This window comes from Carlito syrichta, unplaced genomic scaffold (assembly GCF_000164805.1).
Source record: "Carlito syrichta isolate Samal-C Ts95f unplaced genomic scaffold, Tarsius_syrichta-2.0.1 Scaffold302318, whole genome shotgun sequence".
In the NCBI taxonomy this organism is placed as follows: Eukaryota; Metazoa; Chordata; class Mammalia; order Primates; family Tarsiidae; genus Carlito; species Carlito syrichta.
Genome location: NW_007246414.1, coordinates 355,730 through 367,469, shown reverse-complemented (window position 1 = coordinate 367,469; position 11,740 = coordinate 355,730).

Here is an 11,740-nt window from a genome sequence, read left to right as displayed (position 1 = left end):
TTGAGTTGGAGTCTCACTCTGTCTCCCTGGCTGGAGTATAGTGGCACATTAATGGCCACCGCAGCCTTGACCTGCTGGGTTCAGGTAATCCTACCACTTTCAGCCTTCCAAGTAGCTGGAACTACAGGCGCGCGCTACCACGCCCGGCTAATAGTATTTTTAAAGAGTAAAAATTAACGAGAAAAGGCTGGGTGCGGTGGCTCATGCTTATAATCCCAGCACTCTGGGAGGCCGAGGTGAGAGGATTGCCTGAGCCCATGGGTTCGAGATCAGCCTGGGCAATTTTGCAAGACCTCATCTCTACAATAATTCAAAAAATTAGCCGAGTGTGGTGCCTGCCTGTGGTTCCAGCTGCTTGGAAGGCAGAAGGATCTCCTGAGCCCAGCAGGTCGAGGCTGCGGTGGCCATGAGTGTGCCACTGCACTCCAGCAAGGGTGACAGAGTGAGACTTCAACTCAAAAAAAAAAAAATTAAAGAGAAAAACGTTTTTAATATATTGAATATTCACCTTTGGAAAAACATCAACAACATCAACATGTTTATTTTGCTCTTGCCCTGTGCCAGAAGTCATTCCAAGTGCTTTATATGAGTTAATCCTTTTAATTCCTATAAAAACCCTAAGAGGTAGATACCATTATGACCTGCCTTTACAGATAAGGAAACTGAGCAAAGGTTAAATAGCTGCCCAAAGTTACACAGCTACCGAGTGGCAGGACTAGGATTTGAATCAGCCCATAGCTACATTAACCACTGTACACCACAACTTTGTTTGCTTACAGTAATGAAGTGAACCATCCAAGAAGATTCTGAGGGGGACACCACATCACCACTAGTGTGGTACATGGTGGTGTTCTCTGAGCCTAGAACAGTCCAAAGTGAATGGTCAGCCTGATCCTTAATCTAGGTGTGTGATGAATACTTCTGTGTGCTTGTCAACCAGAATGGAGCTGTTTTGCAGCTAAAAAAATGGAACAAAGGCTGTCAGAAGAGGAAGGAAGATGTATTTGAGATGACTGGATGATAAATAGGTAATAAAAGGTGGAAGAAAATTAAAGAGAACATGTTTGGGGAGTGTAAGAACATGTTTGTGGGGTGTCTGGGGTGGAAATAACTAAATTGAGGCCTGAAGAGAGAAATAGAAGAAAAGAATTTGACTTTTCATAATTATCTACATGAGAAGAAAAGAGGAAGTGGAAGGGACATTGATAATTGTTAATTCTAACTAGCTTAGATATGTGATAACCCAAAGAGTTTCATATCCTATAGTCTTGGCAATAATGGCTTTCCCAAAGGCTCCTACTGGAGATGATCATCTTTGTGGTAAAGAAAGCGTCCACTTTTGACCCCAAATTAATTGTATTTGAACACTTCTTCCACTCTCTATTCTCTCTCAGAGAGTTAGGTACAAAGTCATGAGACTGGAAGGGAAAGAGTCCTGGATGTACTGTTAGAGGAACAGTGTTGATTTGACACCACTAACTAACTAGCTCTCTAACCTTTGGCATGTTAAAGTGACAGAGCCTCTGTTTCATAAGCTGTGAAAACAGGGATGATTTTCCCCACTTTCTGATTTTGCTGTAAGGATTCGGTGAGGTGCCATATGTGAGAGCATTGAACTCAAAGCATGATTGGAGGAGGGGAGGACAAGGCTGATCTGTCCTGTAACCCATAGTCATCTGTGGCCTGACACGGGCCTCCCTAACCCCCACCAGTAATTGTTGATGCAGACATGCATGTGCCATCTACTTTGTATACTATAGCGTGTTAGTGTTGTCCAGGAGCTTTGTATCCTATAGTGTGTTAGTGTTGTCCAGACAGGCTGCCTGGGTTCAAATCCTAGTCACAGGTGTGTGATTTTGGGCAAATAACTTGACCTCTAAGTGAGCTCGTATCTTTCTTGTTAAGCAGAAGTCGTAGTAGGACTTTCTGCAGAGGCTTGCTGGAAGATAGGAGATGTAATTTATAAGATCTGTAAATAAGTGATGACAATGCATCATGTGATAAGTGCAGCAATACAGAATAAAATGTTTTGGTAGCACAGGGAGAAGAAGTCAGGGAAGAGAGACAAACCTGGCATAAAAGTTCAATTAGAAACTTAATGGAGACATATATAGCACACGCGCGCACACACACACACACACACACACACACACACACACACACACACACACACACGCATCAGTTTCTGTCCTCAGGCCTAAGGATGAAGTCCAAATTGGGTGGCCAGGTCCTTTGCACCTGGCTCTGTGATCTTCCTCTGCCCCTAATTGCCATTCTTTCTCCTCAAAGCCACGTCCATGACTATGCTTTTGCACGTTCTGTTCCCTGACCCAGAATGTTCTTCCATATCTAAACACCAGTGAGAGAGCTCAGCAGTGATAGTGATAATATCATTGTGAAATGAGAATGGCCAAATAATACAAATAATTGTAGCAGATTAAATGTAATAAATATCAATGATTTACATGTAATAAATATCAACCTTTTAACAACTTTAGGAGACTGGTACTCTTTTTTTTTTTTTTTTTGAGTTGGAGTCTCACTCTGTCACCCAGGCTGGAGTATAGTGGTACACTCACAGGTGTTGCAGCCTCGACCTACTGGGCTCAGGTGATCCTTCCTTCTCAGCCTTCCAAGTAGCTGGAGCCACAGGCACACGCCACCACACCCAGTTAATTTTTTTATTTATTGTAGAGATGAGGTTTCACCATGTTACCTAGGCTGGTCTCGAACCATGGGCTCAGGCAATCCTCTTGCCTCCGCTTCCCAAAGTGCTGAGATTGCAGGAGTAAGCCACCGCACCTGGCCAACTGGAACTATTTTTAACCCTATTTTTGTATTTTATTAAAATTTTGTTTTAAAGATGAGGTCTTGCCCAGGCTGAAGTGCAGTGGTGTGATCACAGCTCACTGTAGCCTCTAACTCCTGGGCTCAAATGATCCTCCCACCTTAGCCTCCGTAGTAACTAGGACTGCAGTTGTATGCCACCAACAGAGCCTTATTTTTAAAATGAGGATTTTGGGGGTAAAAGACACTAAATAGCCTTTCCCAAACCACATAACCAGTCAGTAGCACACTAGGAGTTTCGCCAAGCCCTGGCTAATCCTAGAGCCCATCTCTTCTGTTTTCTGTCAGATCAACTCCTTAGTAAAGTAATTCTGCAACTTAAATATATTAAACAAAAAATTTTACTCATGTATACTTTAGTAGTTTTATGTCTTCACTTATTATAATACTAATAATTTCTTTTGAGTTTTATTTTCCAGAATTTCAAAAATAATGTTTATTATAGAAAATTGAAAAGTGTATGGAATCAAGATAAGAAGAATAAGGAAATTATTACTCTTTTTTTTTGAGTTGGAGTCTCACTCCATTGCTCAGGCTGGAGTGCAGTGGCCCACTCACGGCCACCCGAGTGTTGACCTGCTAGGCTCAGGTGATCCCTCCGACTCAGCCTTCCAAGGAGCCAGAGCTACAGGTGCACATTACCATGCCCAGCTAATTTTTTATTTATTGTAGAGATGAGGTGTCACCAAGTTGCCAGGGCTGGTCTCGAACCCGCAGGCTCAGGCAATCCACTCACCTTGGCTTCCCAAAGTGCTAGGTTTACAGGCTGAGCTGCCAAGCCCCGCCCTCCGACATAAACATCTTACATTAGTGTGATACATTTGTTACAGTTAAGGAGCCAATATCGCTATGTCCATAGATTATTCTGATTCCATAGTTTTCACCTAATGTTATTTCTCTGTTCTAGAATCCTCTTCAGGTTACTGCATTACTTTTAGTTGTCATATCTTCTTAGGGTCCTCTTGTTGTGACAGTTTCTCAAACGTTCCTTGTTTGATGACCTGACAGTTTTGAAGAATACCTGTCAGGTATATTGTAGGCTGCTCCACTATTGGAATTCATTTGTCTGATGTTTTTCCCATGGTTAGATGGGTGTTATAGGTTTTTGAGCAATGAACACAAAAGTAGAATGCCATTTTCATCACATCTACATTCTGTTTTATAACCTACCTTTTCACTCAAAATGTGTCAAAAGTATATTTTCAACTCAGTACATATAAATCTCTAGTCTTCTTAATGGCGATAATAGTATTCTGTTGTATAGACGTAGTAAGATTAGTTGAACCAGTCACCTATTATTGGACACTTAGAGATTCACTGTAGTGTTTTCATCATTACAACAAATGCTACGATATATTTTTGTGTGTGTGCAAACATCTTTGCAAATTTGATTATTTTATTAGATAATTCCAAGCACTGTAGAGTGGCTGAAGCAAGCTTCATTCACTTTTTTTAAAAGAGCTTTTGGTGCATAGTAACAAATTGCCCACCAGAAAAGTTGTTACCATTTTGAGCTTCTAGCAATAGTGTTTCAGTACTGTCTCCTCATATTCTAGCCAATACTGGATATTATTTTTCTTTTCAACCTTTCTTTCTACTACAATTGACAAATTGTAGTAGAAAAATGTATCATGTTGCATTGTATTTAATTGTTTCCCTATTGTTGTCTTCTGACAGACAGTGAGTTCCTGAAGGAAAGAGACTATATCCTATTCATTTTTGGATATCCAGAGTATAAATTTCTTGCCTGAAAGAAATTTGCTCTCAGAAGAAAGGGGAGAGGGGAAAGCCCTGAATCCAGCCACAGATCCCTGTGATCTGACAGGATAATCCTTGCTGAGGAGAGGAAGGGTTTTCACCATCACTGGGTGCAATTGTATCCTTCTGGGCCAATGCCCCATATGTATTATGTAATCTGAAGGTGTAGCTCTAACCAGTGTGAGCTTCAGGCCAGGTAAGGGAAAAAGTCTACATGAGACTGAAAGAGGGTAAACAGGATCTTGCTGTTTTCCTCAAATAACAAGAACAGTCGTGGAGGATGTGTTTTACTAGCTCTGAAAGGGAGGATCACTTTGCAGTCCCTTTAAGCTTTGATTCCATGCATATATTCCCATATCACAGCTTTCTGGAACAATAAGGCACATTGTGATTTTCAGATCTTCTCCAGATTTTCCTTTTCTCAGTCAATCTCATCTTATATTTGTGACCTTGCTTGTTATCAGTGATAGCTGCCAAAATGTTATTGTGTTTTTGGCACATTTTCCCAATATTTTATTTATATCTTTTCTTATAAAACTTGAACTTTCTCCTCTTCTCCATACTTTGCTCAAAAGGAATATGTATTTTCTTTTTGTGTGTGTGTAGGAGTCTCACTCTGGCGCCCAGGCTGGAGTGCAGTGGCACACTCACAGCCACCTGCAGCCTTGACCTGCTGGGCTCCGGCGATCCTTCCACCTCAGCCTTCCAAACAGCTGGAACCACAGGTGCGTGCCACCATGCCTGGCTAATTTTTTGATTTGTTGTAGAGATGAGGTCTCGCCATGTTGCCCAGGTTGGTCTCGAACCCCTGGGCTTCAGGCAGTCCTCTCACTTCTGCCTCCAAAAGTGCTGGAATTGCAGGTGTAAGCCACCATGCCTGGCAGATTTTTCAATTTTCAGTGAATATTTTCCCAGGGTGATACTGTTTAGAATATACCTAATATCTAACAACTTCATAAGTGCTTCAGAGATTCAACATTCCTGTCAGTTGTCACTTCACACACCTCTCCCTGGAGTATGGGAGTACTCTTACTAGTCTTCCAGCCTAGCTTGACAAAGAGTAAGCCCAAGTTGTGGATAGAATTTATTTCCTGCTAAATAAAACCACTTTTTTTTTTCACAAATTAGCAAAATTATATATATACAGAGAGAAATCATAACATGCATTAAAAAATGAAGAAGAAGAATTCAAAAGGCAAGACACGTTCTGGAACACGTTCTGCAATATTACAATTAATTGTATAATTTGGATCTTTTTATAGTCTATAGTGAATCTCTTAATAGCTAAATCTATCAGCAGAAGGAAATAATTGATGTTATTTTATTACATAAAAGAGAGAGTTTTGTGGTGAAGCAAACCATTGCTTCAAATTGTTCATCAGCTAATTTATCATAAAATTGTTTTTTAAATACATATGTGGAGTTATAGACATTTAAGTTGAATGTTTTAAAATTGTGTCTTTAGTTTTTTTATGTCTTTAGTAATTTCTCATATTGTCTTAGTTTGATTACTTAGACATTATTCAGTAATTTATTTCATTAAAACATTATCAATAATAACTGACACTTGAAAAGGTAATATTCTCTATTGAAGTTAAATTTGTTTATGTTCTCGTGGCACATTTGTTGCTCTGAATAAGTTACATTATTCAGCTAACTGTATAGAGAACCTTACTGTTAGCTCCAGTAATCTAGGATGTGAATTATGTTGGATGAATTCAAAAGTAATGGAAGGCAGGAATCAATAAGGAAATTAAGCATCATTTAAATTATCAACATGTCCACCTGAGACTGTAATTGAGAAGGAAAAAAGAGGAACAGAATTGAGTTTCAAGAAGCAGCCTTACTTTTCCTATCTTTAAAGGATCAAATTTGATAGGAATCTAGAGTGTTTCCTTGACAATCTGAAGAAAGGAACTATGGACTCATGAATTCCTCTGGCACACTAGAGTTTAGGCATTTGGTAATGAATTGATAATAAGGCATTTAGGTAAACTAAAATGAACATATATGACTGGATCCCATTACTTCATTCCAGAATGTCAAATCTTTTACAATTACCAGACTATTTCAACAACATTAAACCACTCATGTGAAATTAGGCATATTTAGTTACATATTTCAGAAAAGAGATTTCATCCAGGCCCTTGATGGAGTAGCCCATCAGAGTGATTTCAGCCTTCTCAAAAGTTAAAAAATAAAAGAAAACCTTCAAATGGAATGGTAAGTTCAGGCATTTTATAAATCAGTCAAGATTTTAAAACAGCTATGTAAATTCAAGATGGTGGAGGCAAAATTTTCCACATAAAGCAATGAGAAATATTCTCTGTTCCTATACTCTGTTGCCATCATGGCTCTATTTTGCTGAAAAACTTCCTATCCTGAGTCAGGGTTTGATGCCAGGTACCTATAGTTCCTACTCAGGAAGCTGAGACAAGAGGATTGCTTGAGGCCAGCCTGGACAACGTGGCAAGACTGTCATCTCTAAAAGTAAAATACAAAGCAGACAGACAAACAAAAACACGTGTCCTTTCCTCTTTCTTAGAGAAACATTTCCTCCAAATCTGTGCATGAGAGGCTGGTATTCTAAAAGATGCTAAGAGATCTCGCTGAAAAATAGAGACCTGTGTAGTTTTCCCAACATGTATTTTTAAATCTACATATGTAAGAAAAATTCCCAACACCTTAACATGGGATAATTTGCCTTTAAGAAATGGAGTACCAATTTCTATGCATAATAAATCATTTTTTAAAAGTTATAAGACAACAGAAACTGGAGAAGGAGCATGCTACATGTATAATTGATGAAAGATTGGTATTCAGAATATATTAAAAATATTAGCCGGGCTCAGTGGCTCAGCCTGTAATCCCATGCCTTTGGGAGGCTGAGGTGAGTGGATTGCCTGAGCCCACGGGTTCGAGATCCACTTGGGCAACGTGGCAAGACCTCATTTCTACAATAAATCAAAAATTAGCCAGGCATGGTAGCATGCGCCTGTAGTTCCAGCTACTCGGAAGGCTGAGGCAGAAGGATCGCCAGAGCCCAGCGGGTCAAGGCTGCGGTGGCCGGGAGCAGCCACTGCCATCCAATCTGGGCAACAGAGTGAGACTCCAACTCAAAAAAAACAACAACAACCAAAAAAATGTGGGGCCAAGTGTGGTGGCTCACATCTATAATCCCAGGCCAAAGTGAAAGAATTGCTTGAGCCCCAGGAGTTTGAGACCTACCTAGTCAGCAGAGTGAGACCCCCATCTCTACAAAAAATAAAAAAGTTAGCTGGGCATGGTGGCACATGCCTGTAATCCCAGCTACTTGTGAGACTGGAGCAAAAGGATTGCCTGAGCCCAGGAGATCAAGTCTGTGATGAGTCATGATCATGCCACTGCACTCCAGCCTGGATGACAGAGTGAGGCCCCAACACACACACACACACACACACACACACACACACACACACACACACACACACACACGTGAGCAAAAGATATGAGCAGGCAATTCACAGAGGAGAAAAACAAAATGATCAATAAACACATGAAAGATGTTCAAATTTACTAGTAATCAAATTTGCATTTGAATGCAAATTAAAATGAAATACCATGTCTTACTCAGATTGGTAAAAATTTAAGTCTGATAATACTAAGTACTGTCAAGAAAGTGAAAAAGAAGTTTCATACTGTGCAGGTGGAAATTCAACTAAGTACTGCTTTAGAGAATTGATTTGTAATATCTAGTAAATTAGAGATATGTTTAATTCATGATATAGTAGCTCTCCTTCTAGATAAATCCACATGTGCACAAGGCAATATATACAAAAAAGTGCTTGACACCATTGTTTGTAACAGCTTATATGTCTAAACGTACCTATATAGGAAAGAGTATATCATGAAATAGTCATTTGTTGATTTAGTGACTATGTATGGGTCACTGCAGTATGCCAGGGCTTTCTGGGTATTGGAGGCATAGCAGTGAACAAAAGAAAAACGTCTTTGGTCACAAACCTTATGTTTCACTGGTGGGCTGGTGGGGAGTGAGGGGTGAGCAGATACTTTTTTTAAAATAAGAAAAATGTCATGCATAGTAGATGGTAAAATGAGATATGGAGAAAAATCAACCCAAGAAGAATGACAGGGGTCTGGTTCTTGGATGGTGAGGGAAGAGCCACGGTGAAGATGACATCTAAGAAAGATGTAGAGTGGTGAGGGAGTCAGTCCTGCAGATAATGGGAAGAGCATTGGAGACACAGAAGGCTGCGCATTCAAAGACACTGAGGCACCAGGCATGGTGACTCACACCTGTAATCCCAGTACTTTGGGAGGTGGAGGTGAGAGGATTGCCTGAGCCCACAGATTTGAGACCAGCCTGGGCAACTTGACAAGACCTCGTCTCTACAATAAACCAAAAATTAGCGGGGCATGGTGGCACTCGCCAGTAGTTCCAGCTACATGGAACGCTGAGGCAGAAGGTTCACTTGAGCCCTGCAAGTTGTGAGTGTGCCACTGCACTCCAGCCTGGGTGACAAAGTGGTTCCGGCTCAAACAAATAAACAAAGACCTTGAGGCAGGGAGATTCTTGGCATGGTTGAGAAAGAGCAAGGGGGCAGGTTCCTAGAGCCCGGTAGGCTTGAAGACCACCGCTGCAATTCATGGGACAAATAATTATTGAGCATTCACAATACATCAGGCACCGTTCAAGCTTTTTGTACATATGTTGTCATTTAATGCTCACAGTCTTCTTAAGGAAGCATTAGTATTTAGCCTCTTTTCATTGAGGAAGAAACTGAGTCACAGAGAGGTCAACTCATTCCAGGTCAGTAAACTATTGTGGGCTGATTCAAAACCAAGCTCATTGACTCCATAGCAGACTCTGTTAGCTACTAGGTGAGCTGTTTCTTGCATTGGTTGTCTCAGAAGTGTTTTCCCCAGTGTCATCTGTCTTTTCCATTATCCCAGGCTATGCCTTGGATCATCTACTGGTCTTGTCCACTGTTGTCACCTAGAATTTGGGTACCTTTCAATCTGTTTTATGTTGCTATAACAGATTACTATAAAGTGGGTGAATTTTTTTTTTTTTTGAGTCAGAGTCTCACTCTGCTGCCCATGTTGGAGTGCAACGGCATGCTCATGGGCACCACAGCCTTAACCTGCTGGATTCAGGCGATCCTCCCACCTCAGCCTTCCAAGTAACTGTAACTACCGATGCTTGCCGCCACACTTGGCTAATTTTTTAATTTTATTGTAGAGATGAGGTCTTGCCAAGTTGCTCAGGCTGGTCTCAAACCCCTGGCCTCAGGCAATCCTGTCGTCTCTGCCTCCCAAAGTGCTGGAATTACAGGCATGGGCCATGGTGCCCACCCCAGACTGAGTAATTTACAATGAACAGAAAAGTATTGGCTCTCTGTTCTGGAGACTGGGAAGTCCAACAGATGGTGCTGGCATCTGGTGAGGCCTTTGTCCCGTGTCACCCCGTGGTGGAAGGTGGAAGGGCAAAAGAACAAGAAGAGTGGAGGCCAAACTCACTTTTTGTCAGGCGCTCACTCCTGTGATAACACCATTGATCCAACCATCACCTAATCACCTCTTAACAGCTCCACCTCTTGCCAGGCACTGTGGCTCATGCCTGTAATCCCAGCATTTTGGGAGGTGGAGGCAAGAGGATTGTCTAAGTCCAGGGGTTCGAGAGCAGCCTGGGGAACTTGGAAGACTCTGTCTCTACAATAAATAATAAAATTAGCCGGGCATGGTGGCGTGAAATGGAAGGATCACCTGAACCCAGCAGGTTGAGGCTATGGTGGCCATAGGCGTTCCATGGCCTTCCAGCCTGGGTGACAGAGTGAAACTTCAACTCAAAAAAAACAAACAAAAAAAGAAACCCACAGTTTCACCTCTTACTACTGTCATGATGAAATTTCAGCATGAGTTTGGAGGGAACATTCAAACCGTTCAGGTCACAGTACCTTCTTCTCGGGAATCTGGGAAGAGATGAGGTGGGACCATCCCTCTCCTTATCCTTTTCGTCTCTTCAGCACTAGCACAAAAGTCTATTCAGGTCCACACAAGTGTCCTTGGTGAAGAGGTGGGCAATTTGACAATAGAATTTTATGAAGTTGGACTTATAAAATGCAAGGCAAATTGGCATAGGCCCTTACCAGAAAAAGGTCCCTCCTGAGCACTTTCCCTATCTTAATATTTATCTTCTTTACTTCCCCTCCCTCTTTTTTTGGGTTGGAGTCTCACTGTGTCACCCAGGCTGGAGTGCCATGGCACACTCACGGCCACCCCAGTGTCAACCCGCTAGGCTCCGGCGATTCTTCCGCCTCAGCCTTCCAAGTAGCTGGAATTATAGGCAAGTGCTACCATTCACGGCTAATTTTTGATTTATTGTAGAGAAGAGGTATCACGAAGTTGCCCGGGCTGGTCTCAAACCCGCGGGCAATTCACTTGCCTCCACCTCCCAAAGTGCTAGGTCAGGCAATTCACTTGCCTTGACCTCCCAAAGTGCTAGGATTACAGGCTGAGCCACCAAGTCTGGCTCCTCCCCCTTTTAAGGACCTCCTTTTATGGAATCTTTAATATCTGAGTATGAACTTCAAGCTTAATGAACGTCTTTTAATTCACTTTCTTTTCCTCATTTGGTGGTGATGGTAGTGTTTTCCAGCCATCCATATTTATGAGGTCATTCCATTTGAATTTCTTTTGTAAATTAAACTTTTCTAAGCACACTCATTCTCCATGAATTTGTGGCTGAAATAATTCAATTTTAAAAGAAAATCCTTCTTGAGTTTCTTACATTGTGTCTGAGTCAAAAAGCAGACCTCTAGACTGGGCACAGTGGCTCATGTCTGTCATCCCAGCACTTTGGGAGGCTGAGGCGGGAGGATTGCTTGAGCCCAGGAATTCAAGACCAGCCTAAGCAAATTAGCAAGACTGCATCTCTACAAAAAAATAGAAAAGTAGCTGGGCATGGTGGTGCATGCCTATAGTCCCATCTACTCGGAAGGTTGATGGGGGAGGATTGCCTGAGCTTGGGAGATTGAGGCTGCAGTGAGCCGTGATCATGCCACTATGCTCCAGCCTGGTTGACAAAGTGAGACACCAACTCAAAACAAAAACAGGCTGGGCACTGTGACTCATG